The sequence below is a fragment of the Dasypus novemcinctus genome, chromosome 11, assembly GCF_030445035.2.
Source record: "Dasypus novemcinctus isolate mDasNov1 chromosome 11, mDasNov1.1.hap2, whole genome shotgun sequence".
Classification (NCBI taxonomy): domain Eukaryota; kingdom Metazoa; phylum Chordata; class Mammalia; order Cingulata; family Dasypodidae; genus Dasypus; species Dasypus novemcinctus.
The window spans coordinates 80,629,862-80,639,988 of NC_080683.1; the positions used below are offsets into that span (position 1 = coordinate 80,629,862).

General features: G+C 38.0%; 1 long non-coding RNA gene across 1 annotated transcript; it reads right to left on the minus strand.

The window, feature by feature from the left end:
• Window positions 1–2,847: 2,847 nt before the first annotated feature.
• LOC131280417 (uncharacterized) lies at window positions 2,848–9,333 on the minus strand. Its single transcript, XR_009188001.1, has 3 exons — window positions 9,289–9,333; window positions 4,770–4,816; window positions 2,848–2,998 (listed from the first exon to the last, which is right to left on the minus strand). It is a non-coding gene; the product is annotated as an uncharacterized lncRNA (long non-coding RNA).
• Window positions 9,334–10,127: the final 794 nt, after the last annotated feature.

The window sequence follows — 10,127 nt, forward strand, 5'->3', positions numbered from 1 at the left end:
GGAGGATGGGAATGTGAGTCTGTCCCTTTAGGTGGAAGGTTGGTTATTACTGTAGCCAAGACAAATATGGGGAATTTTCCCAAAAAGGAAATTCAGATGCTAGGCAGCCGCAAAACCAACAAATATCCACAGCCTTGCAACTCAGCCTGTATTTCTTATCTCAGTCCTTATCTACAGCCATTCACGTGCATAAACCAGAAACCACAGTAATATCTTTGAATTGTTCACACTTACATCCAACTGTTTTCACAGTGCTGGTGAATTTTTTCCCTCTTAAGAGTTTCTTGTATCTCACCTTTTGTCTTCATCCCTATTACCAATGTCAGAGTTGAGCATCATTCCTCCTTGGATTGTTGCTATAGTATCTTCCTTGGTTCCCCTGTTCCAGACCTTACCTCTCACCTGACCTCTGGCCCCACAGTCAATCTTCCACACTGCTATCACACAGATGTCTTTCTAATATTTGATCAAATCATTCCACTACTTAAAATCCGTCAAGTGGCTGTTGTCACATTCAGAATAAAATTCAGACTATTGGAGTGGCATCCAAAGATCTTTTGATTGATCCCATTTTCAGCTTCAGCTTATTTCAATAATTTTGCAGTGTGACCTCCAGTCAGCACAAAATACTTGTTGTTCTCCAAATGTATAGTGCTCTATTACGCCATCATATCTCTGTATGTACACTTGCCTCCACCTAAGTGTGCTTCCAGCTTCCTGTACCTGCTTAACTCCTACTTTTTCCTTCAAGACCTGGCTCATGTCACCCTCTAGATAAATTAGGAACCTGTCCTCTGTGATCTCATAATCCATTCTACACATGTATACTACAGCTTAATCATCATGTATTAAATTATTTCACTTTTTTTCTCCCTCACTAAGTGATTTCTTTGAGGGTACAGTCTTCTTATCTTTCTACCTTCATTACCTTGAATATTCAATAAGGACTTGGTGATGGAATAAAGAAATTACTGGAGCAAAAAAGGAAGAAATTGCCACTGGATGGATGAAACTGAGATCTGAGATTAGATGGCTTGTCCAAAGCCACAGTTATTAATAGTTAATGGCAGAACTAAAACTACACTTCTTGATACCTAACTCACTACCCTCTCCTCTCTTCTTCACTCTTCTTCTGCAGGGCATATTGCCTCTTGTGAAAATCCCACTGTAGATTTGATTCCAAAAATTCTCTTCTACATGTGGAAGGGCCACATGTGATTTTAAGTAGAAAATATTCATAGACTACTCGGTAGAAACTATTATTTGTAGGATCCTGTTTAGCATCTCCAGAAATGTACCCAGGTTTTATCTACTTCACATACATGGAAATATTTTGTATTCTAAAGGATATGGAAGTCAATGTCTTATAACAGTCACCTGATGTGCCTCAGTGATGTTTGAGTTGATGGTACCTAACATGAGGGCAAAAATCTGGTTTGTAGGTTCTATTGTGTGCAGGTGTTTCAGTCTATTTCCATCCCACAACCCACAGGAGATGTAAGGTCTAATGAAAAGGCCTGGCCATACCATGACCCCAGAAACCCCAAATACTTATCAGGGCAGGAACTCTCAGTGGCAGGGCTCCCTCCCCCTGGAAAGAATAAATAACCAACACTCAACAGCACAGTTTATTTCCTTTCCTACGTGAAGTAGGATGTGTGGAGTTGCCATCCACCATCTTGACCCAAGCAGTTGGCCTCCCTGGGATTCTGACCACAGTGGGATCTCTTCTGATTTTTGGACCCTTAGAGCTGTGTAAGTAATAAAGTGGTCATTTGCTGAAAGTTTCTGTTGTATCTGAGCCTGTGTTCCCACAATGTACTGTGTAGCAATTTGCTCCACAGTGCTTTTGTGCTATCACCTTTGTTGACCAAATCAGATGATTGTTTATGTTCCCTCCAGTGCTTAGATGCTCTTATTGCAGCAATTTTCTGCTCATTAAAAGTAACAGGAGTGTATGGATGACCCTCACAAAGTTGACCAACTCTTCATGTAAGGCTGTAGTTATAGGGCTAGGGCAGAATCCACAATGATTGGAAGGCTAATCGTGGCTTAGTATCACGGCCCTTCCAGAAGTAGAGAAGAATTTCTAAATCACCACCCACATGGACTGTGAAAACAATAGGTGGCAAATATTTTATCTTTGAAATTGCGCTCTTTGTTTTGTTTTTGATACCAGGAAGGCTCAGCAGTTTGTCATTAGAAAAATGAAATAATAGGTTAAGTCCTAAGTGAAACAGATATTTTGAATAGAGGATATAAATTACCATTTAATGATTATTAGTATCTTGTAAATATAGGTAAGTTTAAAAATCAAGTGGCAGAAAAACACTATACAATATGATAACATTTGTGTGTACAACAGAACTATGTATTTATAAATTTATACATCAATGTAAATTCTTTTTTAAAAGACTGTAAGGATACTGCCCACAAAACTGATAATGGTGCCACTTTTGAGGAAGGACAATATATTAAGTGAAGAAAAGTTAAGATCACATGCAGCCCTTTATACTTAACATTTCTTTGTATTTAAAAAAAACAACTTCAAGTTGCATTAAATATTAATCTAGCCAATTTAAACAATTTAAAAATAACTTTTAAAAAACTTGCAAAGTGGTAGAACAGAATTTGACCTAGGTTAGACAGAATTTCTCATGCACGTAATAACTCTATTACTACAGCACAATTATATTATAAGCATGTGTACATAAAACAGTCTAAAAGCAATCTCTCATATGTATCTGGTATTTTATTGTACAGATGTAGTATAATTTTATTCATAGATCTTTATTTTGTTTCCATTCATTTAAAAAAAACTTTGAAAATTTTTTATTATGGAGTTTTTCAAAAATATGCAAAGTAGAAGACATATACATAAGGATGGAACACAGCCTCAGTGATTATCAGTTTATGGCCAACCTTTGTTTGCCTAAAATGAAAACTTTACTTTCTTTATATCATATAACTTCTTCCTCCTCTTTGTAATCATCTTTATCTGAAAATAAAGGAGATATTTTATGAATATCTGGTTCTGATCTACTCACCATTCTCAATAACTTTAATTACACTTTAAAATCCTCTTTTAATAATGGGGTGATTTAACAGAATTAACAACTATGTGTGGCAAACTTATTCAAAATCTAAATCTCCTAAGATTTTATTTGTCCCTGTGACAATTCAAAAATATAAAAATATAAAAATTCTGTGCCAATAACTATGACAGTTATATGCGTAAAGAGTTGAGTAAAATAGAAGGGGCCAAAAAAGAAAATAATGTGGACAAAAGAGATACAAAAGTTACATCCCGCACTTGTCTTTTTTTTTTTTTTTTCCCAAGCTCCAGCCTTTAGTTTTATGCCTCTTTTAAAGTCAAATGAAAATAAACTCAGATGGCAAACACAGGTCCAGTTCACTCTATCAGTGCCTCCACCTAGAATCCCCCTGGAGATACTTTAGAACTTAAAATAGTGTTCTTGTCCAATGTGCGGCAGAGTAGAACTCAGAGTCCAGGACCGCGAGCCAGGCAGGAGAGCAAGATGAATGGAGTGTAAACAGATTGGGGAAGACATCATGGCGTAAGCACAACAGTGATTCAGGACCATGGACAGTGGTACACATACGCTCCCCTCCCCTCCCAGAAAGCATTTGCCAAGCTGTCCTTGTGGATAGTTAGGTCATACAGAAAGGAATGTTACTGTATCAAGAGTGGTTAGAGGGATGGCATGAGCAAGGTTCAGAGGTCAACTGGGGAAGACGATCTGACATCCACAGAACCCAGACAAAGGCATGGTAAAAGTCTTAAAATTCAAGATAGATTTCAGAGGTCAACTCAGGGAAAGAAAAAGAATTTTGAGAACAAAGGGAAGATTGGAGTGTAAGCTAAGGGAAAGGGTTCACACAACAGTGAACCTAAAATAAGGTCCTCCCACCTTTTCATCTGAATTATATTCAATTTAAATTAATTCAAATCCACAAGCACTCAACATAGACCAATAATAATAAGGTAATGGTTTCAAACGGTGTAGCAGTTTAATATGGTTCATGAATTCCAAAAATAGATATTGGATTAAGTTTGTAAACTGGTCTGTACCTGACATGATTAAATTATGATTAGGGCTTTGATTGGACCAAGTCAGTAGGCCATTGGGTCTCTGCCCCTTAGTGAGATAAAAACATGGCAAAGGAAAGAGTTGGAGCTTTGATGCTGGAAGTTTGATGTTGGAGTTCTGATGTTGGAATTTTTGATGCTGGAGTTTTGAGCTGGAGCCCAGGAAGTGAACACACAGGAGAAGAACCCAGAGGAATAGAGATGGCTCCTTAGAGATGGCAGAACCCCTGGGGAGAGAGACAGAGTCATTTGCCTGATAGTCTACAGCTGGCCTTAGGGAGTGAGCACAGCAGCTGAGCCCAGAGAGAAATTGCAGCCCAGGAAGAGAGGAAACCAAGAAGTCTGAACTCTTGGCAGACATCAGCAGCCATCTTGCCCCAACATGTGGCAATAGACTTGGGTGAGGGAAATAACTTGCTTTATGGCCTGGTAACTGTGAGCTTCCACCCTAAATAAATACTCTTTATAAAAACCAACCAATTTCTGGTATTTTGCATCAGCACCCCTTTGACTGACTAATACAAATGGTAATTCTTGTGTAGACAGAAAAGAGTTCACATATGTGCACTGTTCTCAGGTGTGAATAGGATTGAAAAGATGCTATTGATTATACCTATTGATTATGTCCTAGGTCCTTTGGGGAACCCTCATGTCTTACCATTTGGAAGTGATTCTTAAATTCACTACCAATTCTTCTGCGCTAACCTAGAGAAGATAAAATAAACAGGATAAAAAAGAAATAAGGTAGTTAGGGGTGGGAAAATTTATGCACACTGACATGATTATTCCCATTCTCATCTTAGGTGTTTTACTCTTTTTTTTTTTTAATTTCTCAAGACACGAAATGGCTGTTTAGCGGACCTGCTTTAGGTTTTTGCTTTTGCCAGGGAGGAAAAAACACAAGTGTATGTGTGTGTGTTTGTGTGTGCACATGTACATAATAATTTTGTTGGGAGAAATGCACAAGTAAGCATAGAATAGAGAGGAAAGCTTTTTCCATTCAAGAAGAAAATCATCTCTTCCTAAGAACAAAAAGAAAATCTTCACACTATCCTTTTAAATATTTTAAATAAAGGACAATCTCTTGGAAGAAGCAAACCAAAAGTATATTAGGTAAAGTTCTAACTTCAGAGGTTCATCTCTCAGAGATTTCTGATACTGCCAACCTAGTGGGAAGAAACTGGAAAAAGAAGTTCAAGAGTATGGCAAATAAGCAAGCAGGAGTGCTGAAGGGCCATGGACTCACTTTATTGGCATAATTATCATGGGTGCAAATGTAATCTGGGTCTAGCATAGATATCTTTGTTGGCCTCTACAATGGACTTGGGGTGGTGTAACTGACTACCTGGATATTCCCAAACTTTCTCAACACCCCATGTGTACTTTTTTTCCAAATTTGTACTTTGTTGGCTATAGAATACTTCCTAGATTATAAAATCTTATCTGTCAGGGATACACAAGAAACTACACTTGTGATAGAACCTGTGTTCAGATCTTGCCTAATATATATGAACATTAAGGGCCAAGCCTAGACCATAGTGATTTTTCTGCAGATGCTATGACAGGGGATTTGAACCAGTTCCTAGAATAGAGGTAGATGGACTTTTTCTGTAAAGGTCCAAATAGTTAATATTGCAAGTTTCTTTGGCTGCATATTCTTCTTCACCATATATTCTCCTTTGGATTTTTATATACTTTTAAACAATTAAAAATGTAAAATCCATTCTTAGGTTGTGATCTGCCTAACGTCAGGCCATGGGCCATATTTGACACACAAGACATAGTTTATCAATCCCTACAAGGTAAAAGGTCTGAGGAAGATTAGAGATGATTGGTCTAAGGAAAGTATTGGAACAAGGGTACATCAATGAAATGCAAGATGTATAAATACTTTTCTAAAGAAAATGTGATACTTCTTTGCTTAAAGGAATGGTATATCCATACCATCTATATTTTTATTTCTTTGACAATTAAAATTATTTTATTCCTTGTAAAAGGATATTACATGTCCATTCCATAAAAACAGTGATGTTTGTAGGAGTAAATTGATAAGAAAGACTGCTGACAAACTCAAGAGTAGTATTCACTACCCTCCTTGATTTTCTTCTATGTGGTACTGGCAACAAATCCAAAAGAATAACACTTTCCTTCTATATTATGTGGGGAAAAATATGTATGTGTGTATTACATGCCTGCGAATGTTTATGTGGGAAATATACATAATATTTGTGTTTATGGATGTAACAATGAATGCATAGAATGTGCATAATATATATATAATAAATACACATATTTATATTATTTCCTCCAGATCACTGTTCCCACTTTTTAGGAGCTTTCATTTATAAATTCAAAAGATACATAATTGAGCTAGTATAATATGATGGATGAGTCAGTGCCTTATTTGCTCAGCCATCTAGTTACTAGTTTTGTGTGATTATTGTCTTCTATCCCTATAAGGTACTGAAAATAATCACTGATATAGCCAAGAAGTCCCCAATGTCACTTCATAGAGCAATACTCATGTCTGGAGTGAAGAAGCCTTTGTTCTTGCCTGACAACCACTGCCAAGGTATGTCTTACCTTTTTCCATTTAATTAATCAACTGGTCTTCTTGGGAAGTTTTTCATAAACATATGTATTTAGATTAATTAAACTTAATGCCAAGGAAGTGATACTGCCTGCTACAAATGGATTCCATGTGTGCTAATTACTTCACACAACACAGAACCTATGGAGAAATTAGAGTAATGACTTGGATGGCTGGAAAAAATAGGTCAGCTAGAGAAGAGCAACTGATTTGTCTAATATTAGAACAGAGCCCTACACCCCCTATGCCTGAACTAAGGCATTCAGTTGCTTCTGGAGTGTGGCAGTTTGATATGGTTATGAATTCCAAAAATAGATATTGGATTATGTTTGTAATCTGTACCTGGGCATGATTAAATTATAATTAGGGCTTTGATTGGACCACGTCATTAGGGCATTAAGTCCCCACCCCTTGGTGGGTGGGGACTCAGATAAAGGGCATGGCAAAGGACAGTGTTGAGGGATTTGATGTTGGAGTTTTGATGTTGGAGTTTGATGCTGAAGCCTTAAGCTAGAACCCTGGGAAGTACACTTACAAAGGAAAGAGAAACAAGTTCCAGGAAGAGAGGAAAGCTGAGCCCAGGAAGAAGTAAGCCCTAGAAAGAGAGGAACCCTTAACCCAGAGAGAAGCAAGACCCTGGAGGGGAGGAACCCAGAAAGCCTGAACTCTTGCAGACGTCAGCAGCCATCTTGCTCCAACACATGGAAATAGACTTTAGGGAGGGCAGTAACTTATGCTTTATGGCCTGGTATCTGTAAGCTCCTACCACAAATAAATACCCTTCAAAAAAACCAACAGGTTTCTGGTATTTTGCATCAGCACCCCTTTGGCTGACTAATACATAATTTGGTACCGAGGCATAGGGAAGTGTTTTTGCAATTACCAAAATGATGGAACAGTTTTATAAATGGGTAAAAGGTATCTTTTGGAGGAATTGTGAAATGCTTGGAAGGAAAGACCTACAGTGCTTTGAAGAGACTGTATAATAGCAATATGGATGCTAAAGAGACTTTTTATGATGCCTTAGAAGTAAATGATGAAACTATTATTAGGCACTGGAAAGGCGATCCGTGCTTTAAAGTTACAGGGAACTTAGCAAGATTAACTCCTGGTGTTTTATGGAAGGCAGAATTTGAAAATGGTGAGATTGGGCATTTAGCAGAAGAAATTTCCAAAGTAATCCTGGAGAATGTGGCTTGGCTTCTGCTTGCAGCTTATAGCAAAATACTAGACGACAGAGAGAGATGCTGAGCACTGAACTGTCAGATACAAAGCAAACAGAAGCTGATTCTGGAAATTCCAAGCCTCTGGAAATCAAACTCCCAGATAAAATGCACCATTGGAGGGCTTAACTAAACTTGGAACTTGTAAATCAGGATTGAAGATGCAGTTACATTGGAAAGACTTGTGCAAGTCTTACTGTCTGATGGCTTGGACTCCCGCTTCTTGCATGCTAAACCAACAAGGTTTTTGAGAGAACTGTATGAACAAAACTACTGTCAGCTTGGACTAAAAGGGATATGGAAATGAGAGATTGAAGGAGAAACAGCTGTAAGAGGAAAACCATGGAAGCTGAGATCTAGAATTAAGATATCACCTTAGGCCAAGAGAGGAATCCCACTCATAAATACAGAGAGGGTGAGTTTGCACTAGCGGTTGAAGAGGGTGGATGTTCCCACCTGATGTTTGGGGAGAGTTTTGCCACCCCAGGGTACAGAGAGGTTGGGACACATTCATCAAGGATTATGGCAGTTAAGGTCAGCACCCCACAGGTCTGGGAGTGGTGGACCTGTCCCCCATGGATTAGGGAAGGCCAGATGGTCAATTTGTTGCTCTGTGAGGGTTGAGCCTGCATGCCAAAGGTTAGGGAAGGTCAGGTAGTCAACTCATTGCTCTGAGTGGGTTGATCCTGTTTGCTAAATGTTAGGGGGAATGTTGTCTTCACATCACTGTACTAGGGGGTTAAGACTCTTACCCAAAGATTGGGTAAGGTGTGGCAATCACTCTTGGAGGGTGAGCTCTGGAGCTTGGTCGACACCCAGATGCTTGATGAGAGCGGAACCAAGAAAATGGCTGTTGGGCAAGCACATGGAAAGGATGGGTTTCCATAAGGCACCAAGGAGAAGAAACCATCATCTTAAGAATGACTCAGACTGAACTCAAATGGAAGATGTCCTGCAGATTTACTGAACAGTAGAGGACCTATGACTCATATTTCCCTCCCAATTTCTCCTTATTTTGGGAGAATGAAAATGTTTACCCTTTGTCTGTTCATTTGTATATTGCAAACAGGTAAATTGTTTTGTAAGTTTTAGAGGTCTATAGCAGACTGGACTTTGCCCCAAGACAAGCTCTATTTCTTTAAATTGATTTTGATAAGATTTAGTACTTGCATTGTTACCGATTTAAGTTTTTTTAAAAATATTGTTCACAATCTTGACTGGCTTGGAAGCAAGAGGAAAGAAACCCTTCAGTCTCTGCTGCAGCCTTCCCCCAGTGTGTCTCTCCTGGTGAGATGGCTGGTATGGTTTGATGAAAGTGTCACCTGGGAACTTAGGACTTAACAAGTCTTAGACCTGTCTCTTACCATATGTGTGGCCACAGGCAAATCTTTTTTCGTCCTTGTCATTGGTATGCTGGTAAAGCATACCAATTTAACAATTGGCTCTTGGGATGGGTGGTGCTATTGGGAGAAAAGAGGCCATGATTTGTAGCATTTGCTGATTTCAGTGGTATAAATACTCCTACCATGATCTATTTCAAACTATTAGCATGACATCAGTGAATGAAGAGTTGTGAAAAAATGCAAAATAGAACAACATGATTATGGTATTGCTATTATATATGTAAAATAGATGTAAATAATCTCAAGAACATAGATAATAAGATGTAGTGCAATAATGAAGAAATGATGAGTTCTGAATATTCCTTACCTCTGAGTACATATGTGTGTATTTTCATAATAGTTAAATTTTATTCAATTTATATCATAGGGCAGAGTTTTTAAATTGAGTTATGATTGACTTAAAATAAACAGCTCATATTTAAATGTACAATTTGATAAGTTTGACATATATATGTACCCATGAAACCATCAATGAAACAAAAACACTGAACATATTCATCATCCCCCAAAATTTCCTTGTGCCTCTTGTAATTCTTCCCTCCTGCTACTCCCTGCTCCCGCTCTATCCCCAGACAACCACTAATTTGCGTTTTGCCACTATTGATTGATTTGCATTTTTCTAGAATTCTAGAATTTGATATAAATAGAATCATACAGTGTGTACTCTTTTTTAAATTTTGAGTCTTTCACTTAGGCTGATTATTTTGAGATTCATTCATGGTGTTGTGCATCTCAATAGCTTATTTCTGTTTTATTGCTGAATAGTACAGACATACCTCAGAGATATTGCAGGTTAGATT